Genomic DNA, 14,096 nt, shown 5'->3' with positions numbered 1-14,096 from the left:
TTTTCAGTCAGTGTAACATTATTCTAAAATTAAAAGTTTATTTACAAAGACAAGGCAACTCTATATGGAACAATCTCAAAGATACAGTATTTATTGATATGCTCAGGGTGAAGTACAGGTGTGTTGCATGCAACCATTTCTGTATTTAAAAGACTGTAAGTGTGTGTACATGAACCTGTATATACATAAAATCTCCCTTCAAAGATGAATCTAGGGGCTTCCCTGGTGGCGCAGTGGTTGAGAATCTGCCTGCTAATGCAGGGGACACGGGTTCGAGCCCTGGTCTGGGAAGATTCCACATGCCGCGGAGCAACTAGGCCCGTGAGCCGCAATTGCTGAGCCTGCGCGTCTGGAGCCTGTGCTCCGCAACAGGAGAGGCCGGGATAGTGAGAGGCCCGCGCACCACGATGAAGAGTGGCCCCCGCTTGCCGCAACTGGAGAAAGCCCTCGCACAGAAACGAAGATCCAACACAGCCATAAATAAATAAATAAATAAATAAAATTAAAAAAAACAAAAAGACTCCACGCTCCCAAAAAAAAAAAGAAAAAGATGAATCTATTACATATATATATATAACACATTGCTATGAGAAGGGGAATGGGGTGACTGGGGTAAAAGAAAGCAAAAAGGATTTACTTTTCACTACATATTCCCTTTTGTGTCTTTAAGTTTTATATTCATGTATTATCTATTCAAAAAACTAAGTTAAGTAAGCCACAATCAAGGGCTGATAAGACCCTAAGTGATCACTGCCGTATATGTAAATACAGTTCTTTTTTTTTTAACATTTTATTTTATATTGGAGTATAGCCTATTAACAATCTTGTGATAGTTTCAGACACACAGCAAAGGGACTCAGCCATACATATGCATGTATCCATTCTCCCCCAAACTCCCCTCCCATCCGGGCTGCCACATAACATTGAGCAGAGTTCTCTGTGCTATGCAGTAGGTATTACTATTATATTTTACTTTGTTTTTAAGACAACTACTTTTGTGATACAATTAGTGGTGAACATGTAAACAGGGTTTTTTAAATTGGGGTATATGGACACCCTGCCCCCCCATCATGGATCTATGGATTCAGGAATGGGGAAAAGTACATTTTTATTTTCAGGAACATCTAACTGAAATCTGGCATCTCCTTGCATTATAAATATAGGCATGATACAAACCACAGCGTATTAACAGTACCTGCAACTATCACCAATAGAAATAACAATTCCTTTCCTATCACACACTATAGTTAGGCAGGTATCTCATGATATTGCTTAAACTCATCATGATTTCAAAAATATAGCTGATATTAAACTCTGCTAGACTTTATTACTTAATGCATTAGTAAGTACATCTATTACTTAATCACAATTTTTAATCTTTGGTAACTATTCTAATATAACTAACTTCTCATATATTTTATTTTACGTATTTAAAATCTTCTTTCCGAGAAGAGGTTCATAGGCTTCATCAGTTGGCCAGAAAAGCCTAAAAAAAGGTCAGTTTGAGAGTTCAGATGTAACAAGAAAGCATCTATCTTCAAACCAGTGAAGGGCACCACTCAGCAAATGTTTGTGGGTTGAAGAAATGAAAGAAATTAGCATTCCTAACTACTGTTTTACAGTTTGATTTATAAAAATAGTTCACCTCTACAAAGAACTAAGACAAGGTATCAGTCCTTTTTCCAATAGTCACTGATACACTGACACTTCATACACAAAACCACAGCAGTGACAAAGGCCTGAGCTAGAACCCCACTTGCTTTGGGAGGGCATGAGTGGTAAAGCTCATCCTAAATGCTTTGAATTGCTCTGTCCTAAAATGTGAGCGTGGCCTCATGCAATAAAACACTCCATACTGAATGTAAAAAATAAAAAACAATTTTTTCCCATAGTAAGCTAAATTACAAGGGGAAAATGCAAATGATAATGTTTATATGCAAATGTTATATCTCTGAATTGCAAAAACATTTATATCAGTTTTAATGTTCTGTTTCATTTCTTCAAATAATTTACATAGCCATCTGCAGAAAAAAAAAATTGCTAAGTGCTATTTTCAAGCATAAAAGCAAGGGATTGCAGTAATGAAATGTTGATTATCATAAGAAATTTCATCAAACATGTTACTAAAATCCGTATCCCGTGGCTATAGATTTACATGAATCACCAGCATAGTAAAATCATCAGAGAGAACACAGGTTTAATTTCACATGAGTTTTTCCTAGTGAAATCATTTTGGCTCCTAATTATTGCCAGTTCTTCGTATCATCACAGCTATTAGTTCAATAACCCAAGCTGCTATGTGGCCAGATATCAATATCATGCTCATTGATATGCAGCTTCTACAATCCACCATTTCCTCCCTTGGAACAGTGGCATAAGATCTGTATCATTTCAGTCTCCCTACCTCCTCTTCTCTACCTGTAAGACTACTATTCTGAGGCACACTCCTCAGTCTCACTGAATCAACATCAATGTATAATTAAAAACATAAACATCAGTTATAAGCATTTACCCAAGCATTTGTTTAAAAGCTGACTCGTTAGTATTTGAAAGACAAAATCTGTAAAGGTCAAGGATTTACAATGGGGGTGAGGATGGGGGAATGGGCAAATAGGTGAAGGGGGTTAAGAGGCACAAACTTCCTGTTTTAGAATAAATAAGTCATGGGGATGTAATGTACATGATAAGGAATATAGTCAATAATACTGTAATAACTTTGGTGACAAATGGCTTCTAGACTTACTGTGGTAATCATTTCATAATGTATAAAAATATCAAATCACTGTTGTACAGCTGAAACTAATATAATACTGTAAGTCAACTAAACTTCAATTTAAAAAAGGATACAAATATGTTTTAAAAAGAAGGATTTATGGGCTTCCCTGGTAGTGCAGTGGTTGAGAATCCTCCTGCCAATGCAGGAGACACGGGTTTGAGCCCTGGTCCGGGAAGATCCCACATGCCATGGAGCAACTAAGCCCATGTGCCACAACTACTGAGTCTGCACTCTAGAGCCTGCGAGCCACAACTACTGAGCCCGCATGCTGCAACTACTGAAGCCCGCATGCCTAGAGCCTGTGCTCCGCAACAAGAGAAGCCACCGCAATGAGAAGCCCGCACACCGCAACCAAGAGTAGCCCCCGCTCACCACAACTAGAGAAAGCCCACACGCAGCGACGAACACCCAACACAGCCAAAATAAATAAATAAATAAAATAAATACATTAAAAAAAGAAGAATTTACATAAAAGATGGCTCCAAAAAATTAAGTCAGAATAAGTCCTGATTACAAAGGTTTAAATGATCTTCTATTCAGAGATGACTTTCAAAGACAAAAGAGCTAGAGGTACCGCAGATTCAAAGCCACTGGTTTATGTCAGAGACGTGCACAATAAATAAAAACCAGAAGTAGCAGAATGGAAAGCTACCTGTATGTTTTCTTAATAAAAGAGTGACTAAAGCAGTATGTATGACTCCACCACGTTTTATAAAACAATTTCATCTGCTTCAAGGACTAATTTCAACACCTACTGGTCACCTTTTTATCTAAAAAGATCAACCCAAAATGCCTTCAACAAATAAAGTGTCTTTGTAAAAGGCATTTCTATAAATAATACTCCCCAAAGGATGTAAACACACAATACCAAAAACAAGAGCTGACAAAAAAATAATAATAATAATCAAAAGAAAACATTGTCTCTCATTTGATTGCTGGCTTGTGACAAAGCTTGTGAACTCCTCTTGGTTGCTTAGCAACCAGTCTAAGCAGCGCTCCAGCCTGTAAGAAATTTCCATGCCAGAGCTATGGAAATAGACGCTAACTACTCAGTGTATTTTTCAAGGTTACCTATATTTGCAAAAGAAAAAAAGGAAGACAGAATACTGCCCTTGGGGTTTCTAGAGCCAAAGACCTAGAAGGAAGTTCTCTAATAATACTTTGAGCCCCTCTATGATCGTTCCTCACCACCAATGCTCTAAGCAGACAACTCCCATATTGGGAAGGAAAGGCCCCAACACCCATAGGAAGTGTGTGTCATCACTGAAACAAAACAACCAAGCTCCACAAAACTAAATTACTAAGTTCAAGAGTTAGAAGGTAGACAGTGGACCTTTGCTCCATAAGCACCACTAGTCATGGCTCACTTTCTATGCTGTTGCCAAGATTGCCATTGAACAACAGAACAAGATTTATTTTAGGTTTTGCTGTCTTCGTTTTCCAATAAACACACCATTATAACTTTCTTTTAGAATCTTCCACCATCCTTGATTATGTCTGATCACAGCACTGGACAATCCCTAAAATGAGCAATTTATTTCCATAGAGACTCATCTTAAAAGCTTGAGCCTGGTAAACATAATGAGTAAACTTACTGGCATCACCACAAGTGACAGGCACAGACCAGTCTGTCTCCATCTTGGTTCCGAAAGGAAAAAACAAGGTGTGATGAGCCCAGACCCAGGTGCTCTTAGAGAAGGGAAAAGCAGAGACACACAGAGAATGGTTCGTGTTCATTGGTGAACTGGTGTTAGTTTCTCTACACTTAGTTACGGATTCTATCCATTCATGTCTAATGTCCAGGCCACCAAGGAAGAGGCCGTGCCTGCTTCTCACAGGGAAATGACATGAATGGTGGCATGTGGTCTCTTAAATGAGTTGGATAGTGGGATAGCGAAACAAAGCACTGGACCAAGGTCCAGGCTCTAGTTACAGGAAGGTCAATTATGGGACTTGTGTAAGTCATATAAATTGAGCTTCCATTTGTCCATAAAGTTATATCAAGAAGAGCTTCTCTGCCCATTTCATAAGGATGGCCTAAAAAAAATCAATAAAATAAAGTAACAGGAAGCATATACAACTTCTAAATACTCTTTCTCATTTTGTGCAACACTTCCTGCTTCCTCGAGTTACGCTGTAGGGGGTGTCATGCTGGTACTGATTATCTCCAGAGATCCACATTATTAGTAGACGGTAACATTATTTCAGCTTATTTCTGTCTATAACGAAGTGCTTGGGAAAATAAAAACGCAGCTTTATCATTAGACTTTAAACCAGCAGAAAATATAGTGCTAGCTGTTGATGGGCAGCAACACTGACAGCTAGAAAAGAAACATAAAAAATAAAAGGCAATCATTCAGGAATTCCCTGGTGGTCCAATGGTTAGGACTCTGCGCTTTCACTGCCGACGCCCCACTTTGATCCCTGTCGGGGAGCTAAGATCCCACAAGACGCACGGTGCAGCCAAAAAAAAAAAAAAAAAAAAAAGTAATCATTCTTCAGTTCCCTATTATTTCCTGATTTTAACAAATGATGTACCTCAGATTTTCGATGGTTGAATTAGGACAAAAAGCAAACACAATTGTAAATTGTGCTGGGGAACATTTTCCTTTGGAACACTGATAACAGTACAAAATTAAAAATAATTTAAAAGCTCTGATTAGTCCAATTAATTGGTCTCATGAGATGGTTTAGAAAAAGTACACATCATCCTTTTTTTTTTTTTTTTTTTAGTAAAAGGCGAAAGATTTATTCAGTATGAAGAGAAAACAAGAGTATTACATCATCCTTTTTTAAACATATATTTCTATAAAGAGAAAAGTCTTCCCTCATTTGGTGATTAAAAATATTTACTTTTTCATTAAAAAGTATGCCTTGGAGATATATATATATACGTATCTGTTGAATTAAAAGTAAAAAAAATTTTAGATACTGGAGAGTGTCTAAGAGCTGATTAATTTAAGCTGAAATCTTGCTAGGCATGTACTCATGAACGGTTAACCTTTGTTTAGGCATATTAACATCATTTGCGGAAACTGTTGAGTTCACTTAGTACGGCAGGCAGGTGGGAAAGGCCAGTCTGTAGCAGGGAGCACAGAATCACAGAAGAGAGAAGAGGAATCTGAAATGGAAAACTGCCGCTACACAGCTGAGAAGTGTTTTCTCCCATGGCTATAAGCCTTGACCTGTCACATTACTCATTTCACCTTCCTGCACAATCTCAAAAGCATCACCTACGTCATGATAAATGTGCTTGAATCATCAATAGCTAAGTCTACTAGCAAATGTGACTCTCGGTTCCCTGCCCCCCGGATCCGGCAGGAAGAACGCTTGCACAGAACAGATGTATGGAATACACCCAACAAGCTGTTGTATGTTGAGTTCACGCCTTATTTCATGCAGAGGTATCAGGGAAATGAGAGAGCTTAAACCTTTATTTGAAATGGAACAGATACAGAACTGCAAAGGAAATACAGTCTTTAGGAGAGGAAAGGCTTATTGAATCAGTCTTTCCCACATATACATGTGTTCACTGAAGGCAAGAACTTAAAAAAAAGCATTGCCTTCCAGGCCAAGACACAAAGAACTAATATTTTCTCAGTAAAGCTCTGTGCTAGGGACCATACTGGGTGTTATAAACAGTCCCATAAGGTAGGTATCACATCTAATTTATAGATGGGTAACCAGAGCTCCAAGAAGTAAAGTGAGGGACTTCCCTGGCGGTCCAGTGGTTAAGACTTCGCTTTCCAGCGCAGAGGGTGTGGGTTCGATCCCTGGTTGGGGAGCTAAGATCCTACATGCCTCGCGGCCAAAAAACCAAAACATAAATAACAGGAGCGATATTGTAACAAATTCAATAAAGACTTTAAAAATGGTCCACATCAAAAAAAAATCTAAAAAAAAAAAAAAGAAGTAAAGTGTCTTGTCTGGGGGCACTCAAGCAGTGAGAGATGGGACTAAAATTTGAGTCTGCATCATTCAGACTCTCAAGCTCATCTACACATTTCCTGCCTTTCTAATTTTAAAAAGTCTTAATAAGAAAGGCCAAATCCAACACAGAATACCTAAATCATTGTAAAAGGCTGCCTATTGAATTCTGGAAACTTTCCGGTAAAGAGCAACATATTTACATGGCAGAAGGTTTTAGCATATGTTCTAACTATATCATTTCCAAGTACCTATCAGTACAATGCTCAGGAATCCTGACAAGGCTGACATCTTAACTGATGACTCTTTTCTCAGGAGGTGATACATGCCTCAAATTATAGCTGGATATTCAAAACACTAGATCGGAGTCGAAATAAATAAGTGAAGTAAATAGCTGTCACCAATATGGCTTTACCAGTTACAAAGCTAATCTAGTGAATGTTAAAACTTTGGTGGGAGGGAGAGGGCAGGTTAGAAGCCAGAAGGCCGAGGTGAGGCTTGAAGAGTAAGGCTGTGACCCCCCAAACCTGGGAGCAGCTGGAGAGAACAGAGAGAGGGGGGAGCTTACATGGGAGGGGGAACCCACGTCACACGGCTCATACTGTCAGCAGCAGCGCCTGCCGACTTCCCTGCGCATGGCCAGCCAGGGCCAGTACTTGAAATGTCACACACAGAAAATGGAACAATTTTCCTGGCCTCCGTCATTCAGAATCTAATATATCAGCGGACAGCATAGCCCTGGAAAGAGCACGATTTCGGGGATCAGTTAAGCTGGGGTTCAGAATGGAGCTCTCCTATTTACCAACTACTTCGAGCCTCAGTTAAGGGTAATTAAACCAGCCTAACAGATTCATGAGAGAATCAAATGAGTTAACAGCATGTAGCACATAATGGCCACTCAGTAAATGTTAGCTCGTTTCCTTTTCTTCTACTGCACGATATGAAGTCATTAAGTATCAGCAGATTGGTTATATGTTCCAAAGACAAACTACAATCAACTACATCAGGAAGTCTTTTTCTCTTTCGTGAACTTAAGAATGAGTACATTGGGGGTCAGGGAGCGATGGACTGGGGAGTTTGAGGTTAGTAGATGCCAACTATTACATATAAAATGATGGACGACAAGTTCCTACTGTATAGCACAGGGAACTATATTCAATGTCCTGGGATAAACCATAATGGAAAAGAATTTTTAAAAAAAGAACACATATGTGTCCTGTTTTCTTTCTGGCCTGAGACAGAATCACTTTTGAGTTGGAATTGCAGGCTGAGCAGTGGATGATATGCATTACAGTCTACCGTGAAGAAAGGAGCCCACCATCATAGCTTGGAGTAAACAGCATTTATCACACTGAGGCTCCCCCCAGGTCCTCCCCCTGGATGAATTAGCAGAGCAGCTCTTAGCGAGAGGCTCAGCAAGAATCTGGAATTATGAAGACTTTTTAGAGCTCTAACTTCCATCACTATATATGTTATACAAATACAGACTATACGTGTGTGTGTGTACGCAACCGTATGTATACATACATACATATATATTACATATAGTGATACCTATATATATATATATATATATATATATAGTGATAACATACACATTAGATAGGTGGATAGATACATAGACAGACTGATAAACATTTATCACTAAGACCAAAATGAGATTAACATTCTCAAATCCTGTTCATCTATTTTGGTCCAACTTTTAGAATATCACAAATGGATGTGGAGGTGTATGTCACGTGGGTCAGGGAAGCATCCATGGGAAGAAACTTTGATCATTTTGAAGTTGGCATTTAAAGCATCATTGCCCAGATCCGTCAGCAACTTCTTGCCTACTGCTTCATTACTACACTATTAAAAATGTTAAGTCCTCATAATTTTCTGGATATTACCACCATTCTCTTAACACCTACCACATGGAAGATGGGCTTAGAATGCCATCAACTGAGGAAAAAGGAAGGAGGAAGTGGCATCTGCATGTTGATGGTGATGATACTTAACATTTAGCAAATCCATGTAATGCACCAAGAACTTTTTTGAGAATGGTGAGTTCTCATTTTATTTTCATAATAACTCTCTGAGGTAAGGACCTGTTATTATTCTGCCCTTAGAAATGAGAAAATTGAGGAATATAAACAGGCAGGTAACTTGTTCACAATTCCCAACTAGGAACTAATCTGCCAGACTTGAACCAGTAGGCTACCCTGTCCTCTGGAAGAAGGTGATCAGGAACCATACCATTCCCCAAGCTAGGACCACACGGAAAGCATCATAAAGATGAGAGCTGTAACGTGAGAATTTACCTTAGAATTCCAGGGTACTAATTTGAGTTCTAGAGACTCAGTTCACATAGTAAGCATTTCAGATGTGATCATGGCTTTAAATGTGATATGGATTAATTCATAAGAAGGTCTGCCACAAAGGGACTTCCATAAGTGTTTAAAAAAAGAGTGAAATTATAAGACAGTGTCCAGGTAGCTTGGAATCTACCCCAATGCTCCAAAGAGAATATTAACATATTCAATACCTTCCTATATTGTGATCCGCAATTGCATCCAATTTGATGTGAAGCAGGTCTATACTAGATTGATCTCCTTAGCTGAGAATTCAAAGCCCCCAGCATGACTCTAGCCTACCTTTTCAGCCACATTCACCATCCTTTTCAGCCATAATTACCACCTTTTGATTTTCAGATCAAAAATATGACCCAGTACTGTGCCGTAACATGTTTTCTAAAAATTAACATATTTGAAAGCAATTCTACAGTTAACAGTTATACCATAGTTGGAAAATACATGCTTGTTTACTAAATTTTTAAATTAAACCTTGCAAGTTGAACATAATATAAAGAGAATTAGAAGGCAAAGGAAATCTAGAAAAATATTTCCACCAAAATGGAGTCAAAGGACTAAGGATATTAATATATAAAAAGCTCCTATGAATTGACGAGAAAAACGTTGATACCCTAAAACAATAATGCCCAAAGACAAGGATAGACAATTCACAAAAGAAGAGGTTAAATGTTTACTAAGATAAAACAATGTTTACTAAGCATGGAAGAAAAAGGATGGGGACCTTTTGGAAAGATTTTTTTATAATATTGTATTTTCTGAAATGGAACTTTATCAACTGCCAAACTCTTGAAACTAGTAACCAATCCAAACTAGTAGTGTGACCATCATATGTCAAGTCCTTTTACAGGGTAAATATGACAGCCTCACCACTGACTTGAGCAAAGCATAATAAACATGCAGAAAAAAATAAAATAGATTATTCTCTGAACTTTCAGGGAGACAGTAAATAGACAGCATCAGAGATCTGGGAGAAAATACTGTGATAACAGACATCATTTTTGAAATCTTTACCAGCTCTAAAGTGGCGTACTGGAAAACAGAGGGTCAATTGAAAAACTGGATTTTCTCATTGTGTAGAAAGATCCTAGGGAGGACCACTTTCAGAGAGCATGAGAGTAACACGTTTTGGTTACTGATTCTTTGGTCTGCTGGGCCAGGATTCTAAGCTCATAGGTTCTGAGCTTGTGTAAGTTACTTGTATGTGATAACTAGATGTTAGTTAACTAACGACTTGTCATTTATAAGATGATTTCTGATACAGGTAAATTATGTACATTTGTAACTATTCTGACTAAGAGTTATGATTCTTTAATCTTCCAAATCCCCCTTTCATTCTCTACATACCCCCTTATCTCTCCCTATCACAGTTTCTCCCTCTCTCTCTCTCTCTCTCTCACACACACACACACACATACACACATGTATTCCTAACACATTTTTTAAAGGACCAACAATAGAATTCTCTTTAGAACAGAAATCAAAGCAAACACATCTTCCTTGAATGTCATGAAAAAATGTTTCAGGACTGACACTCCCAAGAGAAAATGGGAGTCTTTTCTTCCTACTGACCACACACCTTCAAGAAGGGCCCACTTGAAGGAGCAAAGAGCAAAGACACATCTCAGCCTTCAGATCGGTCCTGAACTAAGGGGTGCGGCCAGAGCTCTCTCACATCTGAACCTCACGTCAGTCAGTCTCTCCCCATAAAGACCTTCAGGGCAGCGGGGCGCCCGCATGGTGGCAGCTCTGATCTGTTCTGAATGTAGAAGGAAAACACACTTTCACAAACACCACCAATCGTGCAGGTATTTTTAGTCAGATTCATTGTAACCCATACCCTTAAAGTGGGCATGAATCAATTCTGACAGTTCTTAGAGTTGTGTCACCAGGAGGCAGACTTTGCCCAACACGAGGGAGCGTCGCTCCTGATTACTCATATTCTTCAGGTCAAAGACAAAAGAATTCTATCAGAGAAGCTCATGCTTTACTTCATCCTTTCTATTAACTAAATCACATGTTCTGACAGCACACCTATGTGCAGATGTCAAGTCACATCTACAAACATCTAAATCAAAGGCCTGCCTAGGCAAGTCTTTGGCGGACAAGATTTAAAAAGTGACCTCGGGGGGCTTCCCTGGTGGCGCAGTGCTTGAGAGTCTGCCTGCCAATGCAGGGTATACGGGTTCGAGCCCTGGGTCTGGGAAGATCCCACATGCCGCGGAGCAACTAGGCCCGTGAGCCACAACTACTGAGGCTGCGCGTCTGGAGCCTGTGCTCCGCAACAAGAGAGGCCACGATAGTGAGAGGCCCGCGCACCGCGATGAAGAGTGGCCCCCGCTTGCCACAACTAGAGAAAGCCCTCGCACAGAAACGAAGACCCAACACAGCCAAAAATAAAAATAAATTAATTTTTTTAAAAAAAGTGACCTCGGTTTCTTAAATGCTGCCATTTGATTCACATTCTATAAAAACACATAATCAAAGTAGTGGGGGGGGGGGGGGAAGAGTCCAATACCAGACATAATAAATGGGTTTCCTTTCATTTTTATTGATACTCTTTTTATCTCATTAAACTCAGAATTCACCCAAGCCACGCCTTCAATTTATGCACCATGAAGTCATTTCTCCTCATTCTCTAATCCCAGGAAGGCTTTAATATTTTAACTGGGTGAGAGGATTCAATAACAGGGATTCTGAAAAAAAATGACAGGGATTCTATGTTGCCTCCTGGGGCCCCGTTTTGCTAGCCGAGGGGGTTGAACATGAAGTGCCTGGAAAGGGAGGGGCTGGAGTGGGTATCAAGCAGTGAGGGGCCTCTTTAGAGTTCAGATCTCTGGCTTCTGGTATGTTCTTTGAAACTGACAAGAGAGAAGGCAGACTCAGCTGACAGACCAGTCAGGTTCCAAAGCACCAAGACAGTTGAGTTTATACTCAAACCAAATAGAGGCCAGAAGAGATACTGCCAAGATCCCCCCCAAAAAGCAGAAGAAACACTTCACTTTGGGGATAAAAGGCATCAGCTCTGAGCCTCTTTTTGCCCCAGTCAGTTTTGATCGCTCGCCTAACTGAATTCCTGATGCTGTTGGAGCCTCTAGAGAAATCACTTCAGCCTGGCATTCCCAACAGCTGCCTAAGGTCTTCAGACATCACAGGTACAAAGCCAGGACTTCAGTAAAGACAGCATTTAAACCACGCGTAAAAGACTGCTATAGAACGTAGGTAGCAAGACCACACATTCGTTCCAGAAGCTGTTTAAATGACTAAAGGCTAAATAAAGGAGGTCAGTCTGTGCACAAATACATGAGTAGAACAGAACAAGAAAGTTCTAAATCCACGCACGAGTAGTTGTTTCATTCTCATAGAAGATTTAAGATCAACAAAAATGTTTCAATCGTGAAACGTGACAACGTATATTTTTGTTCTTCGCCAGAGTATTTGGTAAAATTCATGTTTCGTTCATTCTGAAAATGGTATCAATTATTAACTATGCTAGATTTAAGATTCTAAAGCAGAGAATGCTTTTGAGCAACCACAGAATCCTAGAAATGGAGTAAAAATGGGGGAAGCTGGAGTCAGTAATCTTTCAGCTGGTGGAGGGTCTTACCTCGATATTGACGGCTGCTGACTGGTCAGGGCGGTAGTTGCCGAAGGTGGCAATTTCTTACAGTAAGACAACAATGAAGTTTGCTGCCTTAATGGACTCTTCCTTATATGAAAGATTTCTCTGTAGCATCCAATGCGGTTTGATAGCATTTTACCCACAGAACTTCTTTCAAAATTGGAGTCCATCCTCTCAAACCCTGCCACTGCTTTATCAAATAAGTTTATGTAATATTCTAAATCCTTTGCTGTCATTTCAACAATCTTCACACAGCATCTTCACCAGGAATAGATTCCATTTCAAGAAACCACTTTCTTTGTTTCTTTGCTTCCATAAGAAGCAACTCCTCATCCATTCAAGTTTTATCGGGAGATTGCAGCAATTCAGTCACATCTTCAGGTTCCACTTCTAATTCTAGTTCTCGTGCTATTTCCACCCCAACTGTAGTTACTCTCTCCACTGAAGTTGTGAACCCCTCCAAGTCATCCATGAGGGTTGGAATCAACTTCTTCCAAACTCCTGTTAATGTTGATATTTTGACCTCTTCCCATGAATCATGAATGTTCTTAATGGCATCTAGAATGGTGAATCCTTTATAAAACTTTTTTCAGTTTACGTTCTCCAGATCCATCAGAGGAATCACTATCTATGGCAGCTATGGTCTTACGAAATGTGTTTCTTAAATAATGAGACCTGAGAGTTGAAACTACTCCTTGATCCATGGGCTGCAGAATGGATGTTGTGTTGGCAGGCATGAAAACAGCATTAATGTCATTGTACATCTCCATCAGAGCCCTTGGATGACCAGGTGCATTGTCAATAAGCAGTAATAATTTAAAAGGAATCTTTTTTTCCTAGCAGAAGGTCTCAACAGTAGGCTTAAAATATTCAGTAAACCATGTTGTCAACAGATGTGCTGTTATCCAGGCTCTGTTGTTCCATTTACAGAGCACAGGCAGAGTAGGTTTAGCGTAATTTGTAAGGGCCCTAGAATTTTCAGAATGGTAAATGAGCATTGGCTTCAACTTCAAGTCACCAGCTGCATTAGCCCCTAACAAGAGTCAGCCTGTCCTCTGAAGCTTTCAAGTGAAGCCAGGCATTGACTTCTCCTCTCAAGTTATGAAAGTCCTAAATGGCATCTTCTTCCAATAGAAGGCTGATGTGTCCGCATTGAAAATCTGTTGTTTAGTGTAGCCACCTTCAAAATCTTAGCTAGATTTTCTGGATAACTTGCTGCAGCTTCTACATCAGCACTTGCTGCTTCACTTTGCACTTTGATGTTATGGAGATGACTTCTTTCCTTAAATCTCATGAACCAACCTTTGCTAGCTTCAAACTTTTCTACTGCAGCTTTCTCATCTCTCTCAGCCTTCACAGAATTGAAGGGAGTTAGGACCTTGCTCTGGATTAGGCTTTGGCTGAAGGGAATGTTGTGGCT

General features: G+C 39.6%; 1 protein-coding gene and 1 long non-coding RNA gene across 2 annotated transcripts in view; one reads left to right on the top strand and one right to left on the bottom strand.

Annotated features, from left to right (window-relative positions):
• Positions 1-11,466, top strand: part of LOC309643170 — a 51,544-nt gene extending 40,078 nt beyond the window's left edge. The window contains exon 2 of the long non-coding RNA XR_014253604.1: positions 215-11,466. This is a non-coding gene — a long non-coding RNA (uncharacterized lncRNA). The remainder of the gene's footprint in view (positions 1-214) is intronic.
• The window catches only part of LOC309642898 (uncharacterized protein), a gene marked incomplete at its 5' end in the record, with an annotated part of 184,267 nt that overhangs the window by 53,737 nt on the left and 116,434 nt on the right, over positions 1-14,096 (bottom strand). The gene's annotated exons all lie outside the window — the stretch shown is intronic.

This window comes from Balaenoptera physalus, assembly GCF_965194825.1.
Source record: "Balaenoptera physalus genome assembly, chromosome: 14".
Classification (NCBI taxonomy): domain Eukaryota; kingdom Metazoa; phylum Chordata; class Mammalia; order Artiodactyla; family Balaenopteridae; genus Balaenoptera; species Balaenoptera physalus.
The sequence above is the reverse complement of the archived record's forward strand: the minus strand, read 5'-3'. Positions and strand labels throughout refer to the sequence as shown.